Below are 22,837 nucleotides of genomic sequence, written 5' to 3'. Positions count from 1 at the left end.
CGAGTCACCCCGCCAGCTATCGACTCCGATCCTCCGAGCCACCAACCCAGCGCGATTGACCCCAACTTCCTTTTCCCCCACGATGCCTGCCGGGTTTTTTTCTCTGCCTTTTGTTTCTTTCACCTGTTTATTTTTGTTCGTGGGGTGTTCCTCCTTTTTTTCCCATCGTGGGCAGCAGCAGTTCCTCCTCTGCTCAGCGGTGTGATGGCGCCCTCTGCCCCCTCCGCAACTGGCGACGAGCCGGCGACGTCTAGCTCCACCCACTCCCATCCTCGATCCGCCTCCTCAGCAGTGCTCCTCTGCCCCGTCCTGCTTCCTGGCGTTTGACGACTTGAGCTTTCATCCCCGCGCTAGCAACCGATCTAGCATAGTAGGCCTAGGGAGCAGCTGATCCCCATCATCCAGTCCTCCAGGTGCTCCAGGTTGTCTTCCCTTTTGTTTGCTTTCCTCGGCTTGTTTGGACATGCTGTTGATTCAAATTTTAGTTCCGTTACAGATTATAGTATCAAATCAATTTCTTTTTTGTGTAGTCACATCTATAAATTCTACCTGCCTGTCATCTATGTCAGATCCCAGAGATCTCCATCCTGTTTTCAAAATCCACTTTACTCTGAATATTTTATTAATTATGCTTCCTGATTAGAGCTAATAGTTTCATCAGTGTTATTTATCCTCTTTTTTTCTCTCTTTGTTTTTTGTGCAGATCCCGGTCGCTCGCTATCAAAGCATCCTCCTTCAGCTAGTCCCCATGATTGCTCACATAGTTAGTTTCTTCTACTATTCCTGATTTGTTTTTGTGGCTAATTATGCTTGAAAATTTACAAGAGTATAAATTTTGCATTTGTTTCCATTGGAAATTAGGTTCTTTTCGAGCCTTGCTAATTTTCCAATTTTACACATTTAATTTATTATGGCTTCTTTACCTTCCAAATCATTAGCACTAGTTTAGGCTGTTTTTGCTAATTTTAGTTAGCCTTCTTCACCAGTAGGAGACTTTGGCTTCATCTGCACTCCATCAGCAACAGTGGCGTGCCGCTAGCATGATAAAGGTATACCAAATATTGCTCTTCACTTGTTTGGACTGATCGCTGTCTCCACCAGGCATAAAATTTGGCATTGATTTTATCTATCTTGATCTATGTATGCACTGGTTGGTATCACAGATTTAAGGTTTCTGACTGTTACTAATTGTGGTATGCTTTCGACAACTGCATGTGTGAGCACCTGATGCTCATATGCTCTTGAATCCGAGACCTGATCATTGTTGTCCATATGCTCATGTATTCTAAAATTTGTGTATCCTATTATGCATGCTACTTTGCTTCCTGCAAGACCATTTGTATATTGTTCATATGCTCATATTTAAATATGTACATCACTGCTGCAGGTTAGTTTCACCTTACAGTTAGAATTTGTTTTTTATTTTTACACTGTCAGAATGTTAGTTTCTTTGTTTTTACATGAATTCTACTACCACTTGTTACGATGTTTCTCCACTAGCACTCCCGCGCTTTATGCAGAAACAGCAGTAGCATTGGGCCGGTAGTAATTTAGATGCATTCTTTGCTTCTACAATGAAACCAAATTTCTTCAATTTGCCTATGTCTCGCCTTGGAGGATTTAGTGGTCAGGTCATATTGCCCTGGATTTTGCACAAGGTGAAACAGTGCTCAGTTTGCTTAATTTTTAATATGTTCAATTATCAAGCTACAGACATTATTGTTGTTGTTGTTTGGGACTTAAAGGCTTTGTTGTTGTTGTTGTTGTTGTTGTATCAAGCTACAGACATTATTAGTAGTCGAAAAATCTATTGCTTGGACATATGAAGTGGTGTATCAGCTTACCTTTAACCGTTTCCATTGGAATGTGAGAACATTTGCATTGCAGTCAATTGTGATGATTATTGGGGATTGGGAAATACGTAGCATGATAGTAGGTTTCTCTGATCTGTTCAAAGTCTGATGCATCCTTCTAGAAAATAGTTGAATAAGTTAAATTAATCTGGTACTGCAGTTGCAAGATAACTTCAACATTTAAAGCTGGACTACAGCTAATTTGGCATAATGGATCACACATGTTCTCCTAATTCAATTTAACTTTGCTTAGAGACCACACTTGAACTGCATGGATAAATTAGTAACTGAAATAGTTCCTACGCTTGATTCCACACAAAATTGAGGCCCCATAGATGATGTGCTAGCTAAGCTCAATTGGTGCTAGTATTTACTCTTTAGAATGCTATGACTGCAAAACCTAAGATGTTTTTATGGTCAGAAGGATTTGTGTTGAACAAATGTTTCTTTATGACTTCAATAAAACTGTGTCCAAGGAACCTCGTACCTAAATGGGGAATCATCACACTAACAACATATGATCCCTTGACACAATTTTACATAACAATTAATATGTATGTATTTTTTATTTTACGAGCCCAAATTACCAGTATTCTTTCATTGCACTTCGTCTTATACTTATCTTTCTCTCCTTTTAGATATACGTACTCCTCCTTAGTCAATTATCACTGTTCAGCATGTTTTTCTGAAAGCTCGTAATACTCACAATTTTTTTTGGCCATAGAATCAAAGCAGGGTGGATGAAGTGGCGGCAAGCATCTGGTGTCCTATGTGACAAAAGGGTACCACAGAAGCTAAAAAGCAAGTTTTATAGGATGATGATTAGACCTGCTATGTTGTATGGTGCAGAATGTTGGCCTACGAAAAGACAACATGTTCAACAGATAAGTGTCACGGAAATGCGTATGTTGCGTTGGATTTGCGGTCATACAAGAAGGGATCGAGTTCGGAACGATGATATACGTGATAGATTAGGGGTAGCACCAATTGAAGAAAAGCTTGTCCAACACCGGTTGAGATGGTTTGGACATGTCCAACGGAGACCTCCAGAGGCACCGGTGCGTAGTGGAATCCTAAACCAAGATAGTAACGTGAAGAGAGGCAGAGGAAAACCGAAGTTGACTTGGGTAGAGGCAATAAAAAGAGACTTGAAAGGATGGAATATAACAAAAAAAACTTAGCCTTAGATAGGAGTGCTTGGAAATTCACGTGTCTGAACCTTGATTGCTTCTGCTGGGTTTCAACTCTAGCCTACCCTAACTTGTTTGGGACTTAAACGTTTTGTTATTGTTGTTGTTGATCTACCTTGGTTACAGCCGGAATTTTCACCTTTGTTGTTTATTATTATTTTTGGTTCTTTCCTTGTGTATTCAGATCCAAGGCATTCCCCTTCTAAGAACCTTGCAACAGCTACTTCCCAGGACCACTCGTAGAGAAGGTATTGTTTTTGCACATTATGATCCTTTTGCATACTCTTGCAGTATCGCTTACTAAATTCCTCTCCAATATGTCAATAACTAATCACCGTTTTTTGAGCCATATGTGTACTTTTCTAATTGGTCAATCTGATTGTCCTTTCAATTAACACTTGAGTCATGCAAGACCTAGTTTGTTGACTGTTCTGTTGCCTTTTCTATTCATCCTACCCACGGCAAAGGAAGCAGCATTTTCCGGATACCGCGGAGCTATCTGGATGGGGTGTGCGATTGACGCGCAAAGGAAGCAGCATTTTCCGGATACCGCGGAGCTGTCTGGATGGGGTGTGCGATTGACGCTGGCCAACCTCTCATCTAAATGCTCTTGGTTGTGAGTTCGTAGCCATCTTAATTAAGCCGAAATGAAATGTGCTCGTAAATTTGGTTGAACTTTCAGATAAGCAGTTTCGGCTGAAGCTTTTAAACTATTGTTATTTCTCACAGCGGCGGATCCAGGAAATATTTTAGGGGGGACTGAACAATACCGCTGCTTGATCTTAAGTCTCAGCCCCTCTATACTATATAACTTTGCCTAAAAATTCACGGGGCTCCACAGGAGGTTCCACTGTTTTGGTATGGGTAGGGGGGCTTGAGTCCCCCGCCCCACCGTTGGATCCTCCCCAGATTCCTCAAAATAGCCACAAATGCATGCATGTTTGCTTTCCATTTACTACCTTGAAATTCGTTGAACCAAATATATTATCAAATGAGAGATTTAGATTCTGTGTTGTCAAGTTTGTTGGAAACTTTTGCTCTTCTTGTTTGAGAGTGCTGGAAGCTTTTGCTCATTGTTGTTTGTTTTAGCCTTGTGGAAAATTCTGTTTCTGAGGATCTAGAGATATAATGTGCTAAGAGAGGTGGTGGAAGGTGGTGTAGTACATAGGTCAAACTTTGATGCTTTTTCCTTGCTCAATTACCTAGCATTGCCTAATTTCTAAATGTGACAACTAATGCGTCGAGCCATAATTCAGTACATATTTACATCTAGCGTAGAGTTTACATTTCTATTTTTTTTGGGTAAAAAACCAATTAATTAACTTCAATTAACTTAACAATGGTTATAAGCTTGCACAATACATATGGGTGATGCTAAACCTGCAGGAAGTTGAAGGTGGTTTATGTAGCCTATACACTAGGTCATATTTCTTTCTTGGACTCTTTTGTTCGCTTGCTCAATAAAATGATTAGCCTCTTTTCAGTGAAAATTTTGTTACACTCCGCAATGTCTGTAGGCAGTAAAAGACAAGTATGTGCAGATCCATTCTTTTTCTGTTGATGGAACATATATCTTTGACTTCTCAATGGCTATTGATCGAGTAAGCCATACACTGTTAGATACTTTTGGTAAAAAAGATAGGGAAATTTTTAATTATTTAACGCCAGATCGAATTGTGATAATTTGTCATGGTTTATGTTTGAGATCTAATAGATATAGCTTTCCCTTGTTTTTCTGATCATGTTCTGCTACAGTCAACCTGGGGCAAATGTACCATTCGGAGTCGGCACCATTCCAAAATCGTTGGTACCAATTGCATCGACAAGTTCTACGAGTACTAATATGAACTGTAACAGCGACCACTGCGCAACAGAGCCTGCTTGGAGTCATGCTCCCCCCCCCCCCCCCCATTCTCTTTTATTTTTCAACCATCTTCCTTTCCATTGTAAATGTATTTTTTCCCATTTTAACGCTATCCGTTTTCAATCACGGATATCACTGGTTCATATTCATTGCTTGTAATTTGCACTGTCGTCTATACAAAAAACAGTGGAGGAAAAAAAAATCTTAATCGCAGAACATGACTTTGGATATTTGCAAAACCTGTTTGTGTGAAAAAAGAGAAAAAACCTGTTCACGTGAAAAAACAAAAAGGACCAGATGCATATTCTGTTCACGTGAAAAATAACAGAGAACAATAGAGACGGCGTGAAAAAAATGCAAAAAAAAAACCCAGAGACGGAATAACTGAAAAAAGATATGGCGTGAAAAAAAATGAAAAACAAAGACGGAAAAACTGCAAAAACGGAATGAAAAAAATCAGAGACGGTCGAGGAAAAATCTGTCGCTGGAGATGTACGGACTGTCAAAAAAACCGATGGGAGGAGTCGGGGGTGCCTCGGTGCCGGATACTGATTATTATTTACTACCTAGATACCAATCAGCGTATATATATCGACTATCCTGTGTTTACTATAAAATAACTTATTCTGTAGCCCTTTGAGTTACGATAATTACTATATTAATTTACGAGATTATAGTAACTTCTTACTAAGTGATTTACTATAACGTCATGTTAAATATTCCATGTGTTATAGTAACCCAACTATCATAAATATGTATTGATATTATCGTAAATTAGTATATAAAATTATTATAAATAAAGATGGCTACAGAATAATTTATTTTATAGGTCGCTACTAAATATACTCTCCGCATATTTTATAGCGCGCGCGTGCGTGTGCTTGCGTGTGTGTGTGTACGTGGGGGTTCATCAGCGTTATCTACTATCTTAAAAGGAATGCTTCATGTAGCATGGACGGTTGGACGGGCAGACAAGGGACAAGAAGAGCAGACGATCAGGCAAGGGCAAGTGGCAAAGTTAGCAGTTTCGGAAATGCATGCGCGCGATCCCGAATATAACTTAACGCTGCCCGGCCCGGCCTCAACGTCAACGGCCGGCTAAACTAAATCAGCCTGTTCGGGAGGCCGTAAACAATCGTGGATTATTTACTACTGGCTGATTTGATGTGAGAGAAAAACATTGTTTCCGGCTGAAAATTTACGATCGTTTACGAGCAAACGAACAGACTGAATATTCGCGCGCCCACTTGCATTGCGGTGTTGCTTGTGAATTGTTATAGAACACTCGCACCGCGTGCGCCGTGCGGTGACGCGGCGGCGGCGGCGGCCAGCAAGCAGCGAAAACGCGCCTAGTAGGCATCTCAGCCACGTACAGCCTCTTCGAATAGCTGTAGATCTCTTGTGCACTACAATGTGTATGTGAGTCTATGTGCGTGAATGTGTATGTGAGTCTATGTGCATGTGATGGTGTGAGTTGGTGCGTGAGTTCAGATGCTACGAAGAGTTGAGAAAAAAAAAAAGCTGGTGGTGATTGCCGCTGGCCGAGGCTTCAGCAGCTGCGGCTGATACATGATGCATTGGCCTCATCTCCTATACTTCTTTGCGTATCCAATGCAAATTCCAAATGTACTACTAGTAGTCAAATATGACGTCCATAATATTTTTTTTTTAAAAATTGCTCTAGTAGTAGTTGTCTAGTTGATGATGTGAAAGGGAACTATGACACGGTTTTTTTTGGAAGGCAATATACTGGGGACTGGGGGAGGGCTCGTCCGAGGAAGCGGGCCGCTGCGGTGAACAGTTACAGCGATCCGATTCATATTATATGGATACTTTACTTTCCATCTCTATCTCCAATATTTTACTTGAGATTTAAGTCACGGTGCACTCTATGCGTGATTAACCCAAGAGACCGAATGCAGTGGTTCATCGATCCACATTATTCGTCTTCTCACACATGAACTTACCTTGAGAGCAGGATACCTTAGTATTGGTTTTCAAAACACAGTGTAGCGCACACTTACCCCTATAAATATACATGCACACATTGTACTTCTATATATAATCATCTTCAATTTAAAAACTACGTTAATAGATCTCGAGATTAATAAAGTCATCATAAACGCCTCGATATCAGTGGGCATTGTGACTTACTAGTTACCACGGTAAATAACATTGTTAAATCTTAGCATAAATTCAAAAAAAAAAAGGTACGAGTACACACGTCTAGAACTTGAATAGGAAGACTTCACCGTGATGGCGTAATGGACCTATTCGCGAACTCAGGGAACGCATATATACATACAAGTATACAAAGAGGAATAAAAAAAAGAGAGGGGCCACCACCAGCAGTATGCCTTGGCATGCAAGGCTCTTTTTGTTTGAGTTTTATAAGTCAGAATCAGCTCTATTTTTTCAGTTATAAAATAATATTTTTTTCTCACGATAAATTAACCGCAGCAACAATAGGTCATGCCGAAAAGAGCTCAAAGCTCTAGTACAGGTAGGGTCAGATGGCTGTGTGTTGATTGCCCCCGCCCCATCGCGTATTATTCCCTATGCACTTATCTAATCGTCAGATCTCACGAGGTCATCATATCAATATAATCCACATCTGCTCAGGGGAGGATCGATCGGTCCCGGTGCAACGCACTTGTGCACATGTGGCGGATGTATCAGCAATGCGTGCGAGCAGCTGGGTTTATTTCTCAGCGGGAGTTGACAAAGTATATATAGGAGCGAGGCACACGTACTGACATACTAGGACGAGACGACGGAACTTATTTTTTTACGTACGCCAGTACTAATCAAACTAGCTGCTACCCAGTGCCGGTTTAGTTTCCAAAATTTTGCAAAATTTTTCAAGATTCCTTATCACATCGAATCTTTGGACGTGTGCATGAAGCATTAAATATAAATAAAAAATAAAACTAATTACACAGTTTAAACGAAATTCACGAGACGAATCTTTTAAGCCTAATTAGACTATGATTGGACACTAATTGCTAAATAACAACGAAAGTGCTACAGTACTATTTTTCAAAAAAAAAATTGCCAACTAAACAAGGCCTTACTAGAGAAGAAAATGTCATGTAGCTGGAAAATGTATGGGCAGGGCCAACTTGCTGTGCTGCCTTGCTGGTGCAAACGAAGCCTACCAACTAGGCTCATAGTGTATGTCATATGCCAGCGTTCTTATATATGACCCCTGTATCCCCGACTATCCATGGTCCCTGACGATCGAGCACGATCCATATGCACTCTTTGGAGCGGTGGCTCCTCTCTTGGCGCCGGCAACCCTCTGCTGATGGCGCCTCCCACGCCTCCCAACAACGTCCGCACCAGCCCCTTGATTCTCTCGTATCTAGCACTGGAATTAGTCTATCTTATCTTGTGTCCTGTCTTCTGCTGCCTTGGTTGGTCCATGAAAGAATCAATTCTTGGAGCAAAAATTGTCCACAAATAAGTCGATTCCCGGAGGATGACAGGCCATCGGCCCATTTAATACTCCTCGTATTCCCATCCTATTTACTGTCCCGTTGGCCAATTTTGCTTCAGCCGGTCGGATGAGTAGTAAATGATATGACTAGCGCGTAACCCAAACACCGATTAGTGTGCAACTTAATGGTGGAGCTCAAATGAGTGAAGGGTAATATAGTCATTTGATAGCTATATTAATCTGTCTGAAACTTGCTAGGATGAATCTATTTATTCAGGGACAGATGAAGTAGTATTTTGACATGTAGCTTTAAAAATGTTCGGTTCAGTAGCTCTACGGGATTTGTGGAAGCTAAGAAAATAATGTACTTTTCAATTGATGTTTGGACTCCCTGAACCAATTCAATCGGTTGTTTTCGTTTTTTTTCTTCGGAAGCAGCAAGCTCAAGACCGGAGATGGTTGAGATGGGTGGTCCCTAATCATACAAAACACGTAAGTTTCAGTGCTCAATTCAGTGCTGTAGAAATAGCTTTGACAAAGCACAATTACCTTTGATAGAATTAACTTTGGATTTAACGTGACGTGTACGATTAGCACGGACAAGAGCACCTTCTGCGCATGGAGGGTGGCGTTGGCAGCACGCGAGTGGCATTTGGCCGCGAGACAGCGGCTACGACGAAGAGTAGCTGATGATGGCGAGCGGCGAGACCGACGTCAAAGCGGGACCTTGAGGACCGGGGTTTTCAACGTTGCCGTGACGCACCGTGCAAACGCCCGGGTGAGGGCCAAGGGGGAATCTGGTAGCGCAACCTCGGACCTCCGACGACGCCTCTACATCCAGGGCGTCCGTTCCAGGGACAGCCGAGTCCGGCTCCGTGCCCGGTGCCGCGCCTTGTGTTGTGACACCCCAAGCACGACGGCCTTTTGAGGAGCCGTCCATCTCGTCAAGGGCCCAAACACCAGCTAGATCGCCGAGGTGAAAACATTATCATCTAATGCTACTCTGTGGATCCGACCTTTTGCGCCTCCGTCCGCCTCTGTCATGGCCGTGACGTTTCATGCCGTTCAGGTAAGGTTTGGGCGCGTTGGCCACCACGCGAGGCTGAGTGAGTGAGAGAGCGGAGATAGGGGGAAAAAAATTAGAGGCGATTTCCTTACCCCGCACTGATGGCGGTCGGATCTCAGCAGGTCGATCGCGTAACCGTATAGCAAGCACGCAACACGCCACCGCCTAAAGCCAGTTTTGATGCCAAAATTTTTGGCAAAATGCTACTGTAGCGTTTTCGTTGTTATTTGGTAATTAGTGTCTAATCATAGTCTAATTAGGTTTAAAAGATTCGTCTCGTGGATTTCATCTAAACTGTGTAATTAGTTTTATTTTTTATTTATATTTAATGCTTCATGCATACGTCTAAAGATTCGATGTGACGAAAAATCTTGAAAAATTTAGCGTTTTTGGCTGGAACTAAACAGGGCCCTAGAGTCCCTACCCAGTACGACAGGGATGGTGCTTGGCAACGAATAGGAGATGTCGGAAAGCAGAGGAACGAACGACCCCAGCTTGCTTGCTTCTCATCGATCACAAGCTCAAGTCACACCGTGCGCGCGTGCCCAACTGCCCATCCTGCAACTGACGTCCCGGCTTCAATTCTGCTGTGCTGTCTGCAGCGCAGCTCGGCCGTGCGCTCCTCTATTAAATTCAGGCGGGTTTAGTTCCCAAATATTTTCATCATAAACTATCATATCGAATCTTATGGCATATACATTGAGTATTAAATATAGACGAAAAAAAACTAATTACACAATTTGGTTGGAAATCGCGAGACGAATGTTTTAAGACTAATTAATCCATGATTAGCCATAAGTGCTACTGACATGCACTAATGATGAATTAATTAGGCTTAATAAATTCGTCTCGCAGTCTTCAGACGAGCTATGTAATTAGTTTTTTTATTAGTATCCGAAAACCTCTTCCGACATCCCCGAAACATCCGATGTGATATGTAAAAATTTTCATTTCGCGAACTAAACGCAGCCAACTCTACCTTTTTCATCCCCCCATAAATATGTAGAGTAGATTATATACTATACAGTACTCCTAGGCAGCCTAACAGTGCTGCTGCGCGCTCCGTCCTATTCGCTTGTCTGATAAGCGGCTGAAAAAATACGGGAGCCATACGTCCTATTCATTTGGGCTTGTTTGACTTATAAACCGTATTTTTTCAATTAACAAATAGTATTTTTCTCACACAATAAATCAACTAACGGTACTTCTTGCCACGCAGCCAAACGACCCAAACGAACGGCGCGATAGACTTCACAGTTCACGCACGCACGCACACTCGTACTGTAGAGCGGCCGATGGACGGTGGCAGCAAGGACGAGCCGGTCGTCACGTCACTGTCCGATTCTGATTCTGTTCGCAAGCTGGTGGAGCACGCAGGCAGGCACCCACCCGCGCTGCCTGCCTGGGAGGCCGGCTTTCTCGGCGTCACCACCAGCCTGGAAGGCCGGCCGACGGAGAAGATTCCCTCGCGAGTCCCGACCTGCTGTCTGTTTGTACTGCTCGTGTGCCCGCGCAGCTAGGGAACTAGGCACGCAGGCGCTAGCTACGTTCCCATCCAGCCGTGGTTGGTATCGATCACATTCACATCGCGTACGTCGACCTTCCAGAAATAATAATCAGCCGGATTGACTCATCATATGTCTCCATATACGCTCGCACACATCTAGAAAGGCGGCGTCGTGCTCTGGCTCTGCTCTCCATTTACGAGGTGTGGCATGTAGCTGGTCGTCTCTGAATTCCTAAAATGTACGCAGTGTTCTCCGCTGTCAGGAGTAAAATACGCATATGGGCTTAGGCCCTGTTTAGTTACAACCCAAAAATCAAAAATTTTCAAGATTCCCCCGTCACATCAAATCTTGCGGCATATGCATGGAGTATTAAATGTAGACGAAAAAAAAACTAATTACACAGTTGGCCGAGAAATCGTGAGACGAATCTTTTAAGCCTAAATAGTCCATAATTGAATAATTTTTGTCAAATACAAACGAAAATGCCTACAGTAGCCAAAAGCCAAAAATTTTTGGAACTAAACGCGCCCTTATCTATAAAAATGTCTGTTGTACGCATATTGCGTGTGGTGCGGACCGCGGACTCGCCGCGCTGCCGGCCCGGTGCTCTGACCTTTTGTTTTTTTTGTAGCAGCAAGCAGCGCAGCCAACTCGCTGCCCGCCCGGTGCTGACTGCTGACACATGGACAGCGTAGCAAGGCACCGTGCTATGGTCATGCGCCTTTTTGGTAGTACAGCTGCTCAGGGCGTTCGGCTGGTAGATAGGAGCACTGTAGCTCAGCTGATTTTGGATGATTAAATAGTATTCTGTGAGAGAGAATAAGCTAAAATAAGCTGAAACAATCCAAGACCATACCAGCCGAACGCCCTGGCTATCAGCAAGCAGCCAAGCCAAGCACCACCCTATGCTAGCGCTGGTAGTGGTAGGGTAGGTCAATGCTGTAGGCTGCGCCGTGCCATCGGTTTGTCCACCCCTCGCACGCATCACCCATGCCAATTTCCAACCACACACACACCCATGCTCGTCGTCTCTGCCGTGCCGGCGGGTTCGTGGAAAATGCCTCCGAGCAGTGCTCCCACAGCGACAGCCTCTCTTCAGGGTGTCACCCCTGACCTGTACATTATTCCATTTCCAGACCTATCGATATGTCTCAGCACGTAGCCCGCTGCCCATAGTTGTGCTGTTCTCTTAGTGATAAGCCATGGCTGAAAGTACCATTGACTAATTTGTTGTGAGAGAAAAATACTATTCGTTAGCTGAAAAAATACGGTTTATAAGCCAAGCGGGTTGATCAGGAACGCATTTTTCTTTCAAGAACGTGTAAGTGTTTCTCCAATCCTCGACCCATCATCTGACATGGAGGCGGTTGCCTCGGCCAGCTTTTGTTGCCCAATAGCTGGTCCCTCTGCAGCGTCCAGTCCAGCCTTGCATTGCACCTCGGCCGGCGTCCCTCGCTAGGAGCCTCGGACTAAGGACAGTAGGACCCTTGCATCCGTCCATCTATGCCACGGGCAGCATAGCACGGCAAGGTGAAGGTGTCATGTGTAGGACACCTGCTGGCATCAAGTCACAGCGAGGCCACAGGCCAGCCACGCGTGGCCGGTGCCGGCCGCGAGCAGAGCGACGCCGGCTGGGGCCTGTTGGGGCCGGGTCCAGCGTCCGTGAGCGGCCGAGAAACCGGGAACAGCGCATGCGCCTCCCCTGTCGCCGTGCCGCGCGATCGTCGTCTCGTCTCCAGCGCACGCACGTTTTACATGGACGGACGAGAGAACGAGCGAGCCCTACGTACGTCGGTACGTGAGTTATGACTGGTCGACGGCGACGCGGGTCAGGCTGGCGCGGTGGCCGGTAGCGGCGGCAGCCGGAGCCGGTGTAGGGCACCCGGCCGGCCCCGGAGGGCCGGTCCCGGCGTCGACGGACGGCACCCCGTGCATGCAAATACGACACGGTGCCGGTCCGTGCGGGCGCACGGCGACCGGGGCGGGGACTAGCTGGCGCGGAGCCAAATGGAATGCCGCCAGCACCACCAACCCCGGCAGGCAGAGGCACCTCGGCGCGGCGCGGCGGCACCCCGACCCCCACCCGGCCCGGGCGTCCGACAGGCGCAATAGTCGGCTAGGTGCGCGATTAGGCCAGGCCAGCCATCCGTCCGTTCGACCGGCGCGGCTGGGGCCGGCATGCACGAGCACGAGACGAGTCTACCAGAGGCGCGAGCTGGGTTGGACTTGTGCCGGGCGTTGGGGGGTGGACCACGCCGCACTGTCACGACCTAATCTGGTCGCTCTCGCCATCAAATCCCACGCCTTTTTCTTTCCTTTTCACCCCCGGAACCTTTCCACCCCCCCAACCCATTGACCCCCGGCGAGACCGGCCCTGGTGCTGACCTACGCACGCAACGCAACTCACCGTCGTCGTGGCCGCGTCGATCCAGTGCTTTATACTATTATTACCTTTACTTTACCGCTGCCTGCGTGCGGGCCTTCGTCTAATCGTCAATCTTTAGTCGCGCTCGGTCGCCTGGGTGCCTCCACTTCCACTCCAACCGGATTTGACAACGCAAGGTTGGTTTTTGACTCTGGTGATACGTCGTCGTTCTGCGGACCTAAATTCTAGATAAGCTGGAGGCTTGAATTGGTCTACTACAAATGTTTTGCGTTTTGATTGGTACTAGCAACTATTTCAAACGTAATCGGTTGGTAGCAATTGACTGTAATATGTAGTAGCACTCATATGAAAACAGATCACGAGTACATGTAAATTGTAATTTATCAGGGGAAAAAAAAACTACACTAGGTTACGCTGCTATCTAGTGAGTGCAACCACTCACTCGCTCACACAGCTCGCTGCTCGCAAATGATTTCCGGGCTTGTTTTTCAGCTAGAAAGTTTTTCCACCAAACAACTGAGAACTGGTAGGGGTACTAGTACAGAGGAATGCGATAGGGACCGCAGCGCACACACCTCTGTCTGACCCGTCCAAAGGCCCCCCCGGCCCTGTCCTGTCCGGAGCGAGTCACCATTGCGTACGCGCCCTAGTCATGTTGTTTGGCATCTCCCGGTTCATTCTTATCATTCCCATGCATTCCAATAATAATCCGATGCTTAATAACCATAGCCCGGCTAGCTAGCTCTCTTTTTACAGCAGCAAGTGCCCTGAAATGACACGGGATCGTTCAGTTGTGACGATGAGTGTTTTGGAGCCTGTGCGATTTGGTGTTTGCTAAAAAAGATGTATCCACCCACTTGCCGTTCTGAAATATGTGAGGAAGTACCAATGGCAGTATCATCATAGTACAGAAAGCAACCCTTTAACCTAATTATTAGAGCCTATGCAATTTTGTTGTCTTGCTAAAAGATGGAACCGCCCATTTGCCCTTCTAACATGTGTAAGGAAAGGTTTTTCAAATATAATCGATAGCATCGTACTACAGAAAGCAACCCTTTGACCTAATGCTCAGAGAAACAACATATCATCTGAAGATACTCTCAAGTTGTTTGTACCCTCGTAAATAGTAGAACAGAAATATCTTAATGGTCTATTTTGATTTTTCTCTCTTTTTATAAGCTGCAGTAGTTGCGGAGCTAGCTCATGAGCCCTTTTTATATCTCTACTAGTGGTCGGATAGTTAATATACGTACTGTTTGTATCGGTTACAACTTACCTTGAACTATGTTGGAATACAAAGTCCTGAGAAATGTGACAAGAGAAAGAAAAGCTGATCGGATAACAATAACTCTCACTAAGACCCTTTTTTGGAATACAAACTTACCTTGAACTATGTTGGAATGCATCTGATTTTCTGCAGTATTTGCTAAAAGAGCCTATATGTTACCCCCAGCATCTGATTTTCTGCAATACTATCTGTTAAAAGAGCCGTGAATGTAGGAGTACTATTATGGCAGTGCAAAAATAATACTGCCAGCACCATCAATCAAAATAAGATATGTGAACGCTCAAATCAAGGTGGAAGCGTACACATCAAGTTTTGGAGCAAAGGCCACACTACAGCAGGTGTAGTCTAGGATCTGGGATATCCCAATAGATCAGAGATCCATTAGGACCGTTGCAAAGGTTGGTGGATTGGTTGGCAAGGTGCTTGAGATCGATGAGAAAACAAGATTTAGGCATGACTATGTAAGGGCAAGAATTGCTTGTAGAGATATCACCAAGGTTCCAAGGACTACTGAGAGTTCTCTGGGACTAGCAGTGCATGATTTTCATTTTGAAAGGGAGGTGGAAGTTGAAGGCCCTGAGAAAACTCTTAAGAGTGGAATTAAGATAACTGAAGGTGGCTATCCCCCTCCCCCCAAGAAATTCAAAGCGTCTGAGACTAACAACAAAGAATCTGGCCAAACCAATGGGAAAACCATAACACTTGGAAAGGGTACAGCTGAAGAGAAAAGACTGAGTAACAATGTTACTATGTCTGCACCATCAAAGATTGGTGGGAAATATGGAACTGGGGGAAATCTGGTCATATAGACAACTGTGGGGGATGATCTTGGTGGTAAAGTGCATATTCCAGACTCATTTGAGAACTCTGATTCTGACAGTAAAACTCTTAGTGACCGAATCAGAAAGATTGATGGCTACGGGGATCTTGCACAAGGTTGTTCCAAACAAGGCAACGGTGAAGGCTCTCACCAAATCTGGTGTATGGATAATACTGCTATTGGTGAGAACATCAAACAATATCAATGCAACAAAGAAGACTTGGAGACTTCTATTCCTGCTCTTCTGGATCAAAACAAGGATGTTTCTGTTCCTAGTCAGCAAGTGGTTATCCCTGCTCCTACTGAAGTAGAAATCTCTGAAGATGCTATAGTGAATACTCAAGAGAGTGTGATATCTGGGAAGGATACTGTGGAACAAGATGGACCGCTCAAGAATCTCTCGCAGAATGAAGACGATGCAAAGCCCAAATGAAGATGCAAGGCGAAATCAGGAGGAGTGAACGCCTCAGGAATGACATCACGGTTACAACCAAGGAGAAAAATGAGAGGATGGCCAGGAAGAGAAACTTAGAAGGTAACCCCCTTGCTACCAACATGTTTTCTGATCTTCCTGTGGAATCTATCAATTGTCTTTCTGCTGATATGGGTATTACAGTAGATAATATTAATTTTGGTACTTTCAATATGCTTAAGGACCTTGAGATTGCTAGACACAATCTTCATATTAAGCATACTAAACATGTTGTTAATGAACAAGATGAAGAGGTTTTAGAGGATAATGACCTACATGAGAGACTGATTGAATGGCTGCAGGATGAACCCTCTGAGACAGAGAGTGATATCCTTGCACACTAAAAAAATCAGAGAAATTATCAAAAAGAAACTAAAGATTTCTCCAAAAATAGTAAAAAAAAACAAGTTCAGGAAGATCCTGGCTTGGATAAGAGGGGAGATGGAGGTAAAGTTGGCCTTCACTCGTCCAAACAGAAAAAGAAAAAGTTAAAAAATGGCATTACAAGCTCTAGTATGGAACTGTAGAGGCCTCAGGAAAAAAGGGGTCTCTACATTTCTTAAAAATCTCATCTCCCAATATCAGTTTGATTTCATTGGTTTGCAAGAAACTATGGTAGTTGACTGTGATAATTCTCTGTTCAGAAAGTTTGACAGCCTCCAGCAATATCTCTGGGAATGAATTCCTTCCAGAGGGAAATCTGAAGGGATTCTAGTAGGCATTAAAATGAGTAGATTTGATGTGGGATCTTTTAAAAAGGGTGATTATATTCTACAAATGAATCTTTGGGACAAAGAAATTAGAATGAAGTGGAATTTGATGATTGTTTATGGTGCTGCCCAAGAAGAACACAAAATAGACTTCTTGACTGAACTTTCTAGATTCTGTGATGTTAGCTCAGAGCCTTATTTGGTGGGAGATGACTTCAACATAATAAGGTATATTAAGGAAAAAAGCTCCAATCGGCGGTCCACAAACATTCTGGAGTGTTCAACTCCATCATTCATTTTTTCGAGCTGAGGGAGTTAATTATGAGTGGGGGGTTGTTCACTTGGACCAACAATCAAGATCCTCCCATCCTAGAGAAATTGGATAGAATTCTCGTCTCTAAGGACTGTGAGGATTTCTTCCCTCATGCTATGGTTAAAAAACTTCCTAGAGAAATTTCCGATCACAATCCACTGATTATTACTTGTGGAATGTCAAAGAATCCTCCTCACATTCAGTTTAAATTCGATCCCAATTGGCTAAATAATCCAGAGTTCTTCCCTCTCGTGGAGAAAATATGGACTAAGCAATGTAAAGCTCAAACTACACTCGACAAAATCCAGTAAAGTTAAAATTGTTTAAGCAATACTTTAAGGGGTGGGGATTCAATTTGCAAGGTGAGCTCAGGAAGAAAAAAAAGGAGCTGCAAATTGAGCTATCTACACTGGAAGAATTGGAAGAGATCTCCACTCTGTCCAGAGGTCAGATCATGAGAAAACAATGGGTTATTTGTGAAAACCTTAAGTTGCTGGAACAAAAGGAAGTGTATTGGCTCCAGAGAAGTCATGAGACATGGCTTCTCAAAGGATACTTTCACAAATGTGCTAACGGTAGAAAGAGGAAAAATCTTGTTATATCATTAGAAAAGGATGGGGAACTTATTGAAGGTGATGAAAACTTACTAAAACATGCCTTAGAATACTACTCCGAATTGTTTGGCCCTGTACCTCAACACGATATTCACATGGACTGCTCCATCTGGAATAATACCTTCAAATTATCTGAAACAGATAATGAAACATTGTGTCGGCCTTTTTCTGAAACTGAAATTATTAAAAATCCAATCGAAATTATTTGTCATGCTGCGGCCCTAATGCGATTTTGGACAGGCCTGTTCCCAGAGATGGACAGGGACATGCTCGTTGATGGCGCCAACACTATGCTCAAGGTGGCAACTGAAATCTTCATAGCTCAGAGTGTGGCAGGAAACAGGGTGAAGCGTCTGAAGATTGAAGATTGTCAGGAGGACGATACCTCACATCCTTGAGGGAGAACTGGAGTGCTTCACCAAGAGCGTGTTTGGTTACAGAGTAAGCCTTGAGTCACGATGGCTAGGCTGTACAGGACCGAAGAAGTCAGGTTGATCTCGTGCAGGTGGTCGTATTTGGTTGCCTTTGTTATTGGTTCAGTACGAGACGGGGTTGTGTTTGGTTGTATGCATGCATCAGTATTTTGGGTGTCTGACGTATGGGTCCCTGTATCCTGGATGAATCAAGTCATCCTGCACCATGAGGGAAGAAGAAATCCAGAATACTAAGTCGTGCAGGATGGAGGGGGGCAGATGAATGAAAGGATACAGGCGAAAGGTACGAGTAGGACAACCAAACACACTATATGAATGAGGTCAGACAACTAAATGGTACGAGGCCAACCCGGTTCGGCCAACCAATCACGTCCTAAGATTAGCGTTAGGATATCTGATGCATGCGATGCTCTTTTTGTGCTCGTTTGATGCGAGTAGCTTAACTGGAATCTGTTTTGAAGTTGTCTTTTCTCTCGTTTATGGCTGGTTGTCTAGTAGTCTCTCGCAAACTATGTTGCCTAGTAGTCTGTTGCCTCTGAGTCAGAGTGTAGGTCTACTAGTGTTTCTGGGCCCTTATCTTTCGTTATCTGTTCTATTCAAACAAACTCATGTATTTCCGTTTCTCCGTAAATGAAAATAGGGTTCGACCTCGCGTTGAAAAAAAATCAATCAAAATAAGAAGGGCGTAAAAAAAAGTGCTTTTGTTGCAGTGGGTGAACCCAATGTGGAAACTGATTTAGGGACACAACAAAGGGTAGGCCGCCCTATGCCACCACCAGTCACACACAAATTAGGATTGGTAGAGCCCATCCCTGCGCGCTGCGCCCTTGCCTTGCTGGCTCTGACCTCTCCCTCCCCTCTCTCTCCTCTTGTTGCTCCCCCTTCTTTTATTGGGTTTTTTTTTGTCTTCTCGGATTTGCGCTTGTGCTCACCTGGGCGCATACTAGTCCCTGCATCAGAGAGGAGAGACCTCCGAGCCGGGGCTCTTCAAACATATAGATTGGGCAGAGCCGCCTGCCCGCCTGCCGGGTGAGAGTGAAGGGGGGAGAGAGAGCTCACGGTGGGGGCAAAGGAGAATTTTTTTATCCAGCGTCTTAGCTTGATCCTCTTTGATCCCGGAGAGCAGCCGCCAGTCCAACTAATCCTTGCTGTTGGCGTGCCGGGGCTTTGATTGCTCTCCAGATCTGAGGCACCTGCTCGGTGGATTCCAGGAATCCGAGCACGAACTCGACAGGGGTGTTCTCAGGGAAAAGGTGAGCCCCTTTTCCTTCTCCCTCCTCATCCGCCCACCATTGCCAAACTGTCCGTCCACCACTGGAGTAATCGCGTAGTCTTAGCTCCGATTGTTAAGCTTCAGCTGTTGCCTCTTGATCTGTTTCTGCTGCCTACACTGTACGACGCTTGATGCATACGAGATAATGAGTTGGCCGCAAGTTTTCTTTGATCCTAGCATACGATCCACCAGCTCACGCGCGCACAAAAATTATAGACTTTTTTTTAACTCGCTTTGATTTGATTGCATCTGTTGTTTCGGTTGCGCAGGGGAGGAAGGAAGAGGCTGAAAGGGCGGTGGAGATAAGACTATAAGCGCGAGCTGGGTCCTCCCTTGAGGATGCCGTCAAGAAACCGCGTGGAGGGGAGGGCGATGAGATGAGGGATGCTGGCCGCGGTGATGGACTACTTCAGCTCCTGCTGGGGCCCGCGATCTCGTGCCGGGCACCGGGGCAAGGGCTCCGACGCCGCCGGCCGGCAGGACGGTCTCCTCTGGTACAAGGACGCCGGCCAGCTCGTCACTGGGGAGTTCTCCATGGCCGTGGTGCAGGCCAACCAGCTGCTCGAGGACCAGAGCCAGGTGGAATCCGGATCGCTCTCCCTCGCTGACCCCGGGCCCGCAGGGCACCTTCGTCGGCGTCTATGATGGCCATGGCGGCCCGGAGACGTCCCGGTTCATCAATGACCACCTCTTCAACCATCTCAGGAGTAAGGGCTCTCCATATCTGACAGTTACTGCTGATTGATGATTCCTCTTTTTTTTTTTGGCTGCTTAGTTTTAGAGGTACTGATGATGAAGCAATGATCAAGTCCCAACTTTTTCGTGTTGCTTTGATTCTGGGTTGCATTTCTGTGACTATTGGCATGATGATGATGCTGACTGTCTCAAAAAGTGCATTTGTACTTATTGCCTTCAGAATAGAAATGATAATTGGTTTGGTGGATCTGATTGGTAAGCTTGCATATGATGATCGGATATTGGATGCTAGTTGGAGTTGTATTATGGTTATCCCAGAACAATGAAACACCGATTTATTTAATTATCTAGCTTGCTTCTGATACTGACTCTTGACTCGAGTGTGTTACATTACTTATTCTTAGTTTTCTTATTAATCTGTTCAGGTGTACTAAAACTATTTAGTTTTTTCCAGAATTTGCAACTGAGCACAAGTGTGTGTCAGCTGACGTGATCCGGAAAGCTTTCCAAGCAACTGAGGAGGGCTTTCTTTCTCTAGTAAGCAAGGAATGGTCTATTAAGCCTCAGATTGCTTCAGTAGGCTCCTGCTGCCTTGTTGGTGTAATCTGTGCTGGGACATCTCTATGTTGCAAACCTGGGCGACTCACGTGCAGTTCTTGGAAGGCTTGTTAAGGCAACTGGAGAGGTTGTGGCCATGCAGTTGTCATCGGAGCACAATGCGTGCCATGAGGAAGTTAGACAAGAGCTTCAGTCATCACATCCTGATGATCCACATATTGTGGTTCTCAAACACAATGTTTGGCGAGTGAAGGGTCTCATCCAGGTAGACAAAAATCTGTACCCTAGATCAGGTTGCTAATTTTTCACTCTATGGTGTACACACGTCTAGCCAATTAATCTTTGATTTTTTTTGAACTTTTGACGTCATCTATTGAAGGGCGGGCCTGGTGCAAGCGGTAGAGTCTTACCGCCTATGACCGGAAGGTCTCGGGTTCGAGTCGCGGTCTCCTCGCATTGCACAGGCGAGGGTAAGGCTTGCCACTGACACTGTCATCTGTTGCTCTCATCGTAATCCCACTTTCCTCTTTGTGGGGAGAACGAATAATGTCTTTTATATATGCATTATTTCTCATAAGTTAGGTATCAGGTAAGTTTTCGTTTCTAGAGCTAAAGTTGTCTGCATGCTTTATAGTTATGTCATCATAGGGTCCATCATCAGCTGTCAATAATCAGTGGGATACTTGTCATATATCTCAAAATTTATGGGTGTATGGTAAGATGTAACTTGTGGTTCAATATATTATGCCACTCACTAATACTATCTGTCCCCCCCCCCCCCCCCCCCCAACCCTCATTGTCCAGGCTTTCACTTTAGTGAAAGGTTAGTGCACCAACCATAAACAGGAGAAAACGATGTATTTAGTGCTGCTATTGTTTATTTCTTCATTCACAAAACCATCAAACTAGCTTGCACCCTCAGGTTCTATTGTTGGTTCTTATTCATGTAATCGTGTCAATATACTTTCTATGATATTACTTATGAGGTGAGGTCATATCTGCAGATCTCAAGATCCATCGGAGATGTATATCTAAAGAAACCAGAGTATAACAGAGAACCTCTTCATAGCAAGTTTCGGCTTCGAGAAACCTTCCAGAAGCCGATTCTTAGTTCTGAACCTCAAATTACTGAACATCGAATACAGCCAAACGACCAGGTTTGTTATATTTGCTTCTGATGGTCTATGGGAGCACCTCAGCAATCAGGAAGCAGTTGACCTTGTCCAAAGTAGTCCCCGTAATGTATGTTTTCTTCTCCTGCACTACAACTTCTATGAGTTGAAATCCACTTTTCTTTCAAGGCTTAATGCTGTTCCATCTAATTGGGTCTTTGATGGATATGTCCTGAATTATGTTGTGCTTTTATTGAACTATGTAGTATTTTTATTGATAGCAATTTTCTTAAATTGAAAGAACGGATTTAATTGATACTGTGATGATCTTTTGTGCAGTAAGTGAAATATATAAATCAACTGCAGATTCAGCTTTTCAAATACTAAGTTGACTGAATCGAGTCAAAACCTGGATGGTGGAATAAAATAGATAATTAAAATGTGGATGTAACTCACAGTTTATGGCATGCAAGCTATTACATAATTTGATTGCAAAGCTTAAGCATACCTGATACCTGTGGAAGTATATTTGATTAGTTTGTTCTTGTGAAATCACCCAGTCACCATTGCATTGCAACACCTTCAAGTTTCTAACTGTCCGATCTGTCAGCATTCTTTCGCCTATCGTTCATTTTCTAGTGTTCTTTTATTCACTTCCTCTGAAGCTGTAATTTCCTTTTCCCCCAGGGAATCGCTCGGAGACTAGTGAAAGCCGCGATGCAAGAAGCTGCCAAGAAGAGGGAGATGAGATATTCAGACCTCAAGAAGATCGACCGAGGTGTGAGAAGGCATTTCCACGACGATACAACCGTGGTTGTGGTGTTCCTGGATTCAAATGCCATGAGTAAAGCAAGCTGGAGCAAAAGCCCCTCTGTTTCGATCCGAGGGGGCGGTGTCACCCTTCCCGCGAAATCCCTCGCACCTTTCTCAGCTCCGGCCCAGTTGAACAGCACCTACTGAAGTTGCTACTACTCTTGAAAGGAAGAGCACAATGCAGATCTGCAGGGAGATATGAAAAGCAGCGTTACAGTTATACCTGCTGTGTTGTTGCTCTTTGCAAAACTACTGTCTAGACTCCGCCTGGTAATTAGTGTACTGATAGCGAGGTATAAAAATTAGATTATTTGTTAGCGACGCAAATCCTTCTCTCTTTTCTTTCTCTCTCTCTCCCTTATTCTTATCCCTTTTCTCTCATCCTTGAGAGAACAGGTGGTTGTAAATTGTCCAGAACATGTTTTCCC

At 44.5% G+C, this 22,837-nt stretch overlaps 1 pseudogene; it reads left to right on the top strand.

Moving 5' to 3' along the window:
• The first annotated feature begins 18,735 nt into the window (after positions 1–18,735).
• On the top strand, positions 18,736–22,785 carry LOC136535717 (probable protein phosphatase 2C 28; annotated as a pseudogene).
• Positions 22,786–22,837: the final 52 nt, after the last annotated feature.

Source organism: Miscanthus floridulus, chromosome 2, assembly GCF_019320115.1.
Source record: "Miscanthus floridulus cultivar M001 chromosome 2, ASM1932011v1, whole genome shotgun sequence".
NCBI lineage: Eukaryota > Viridiplantae > Streptophyta > Magnoliopsida > Poales > Poaceae > Miscanthus > Miscanthus floridulus.
Note: the sequence above shows the minus strand (reverse complement) of the source record. Positions and strands in the feature narration are given on the sequence as shown.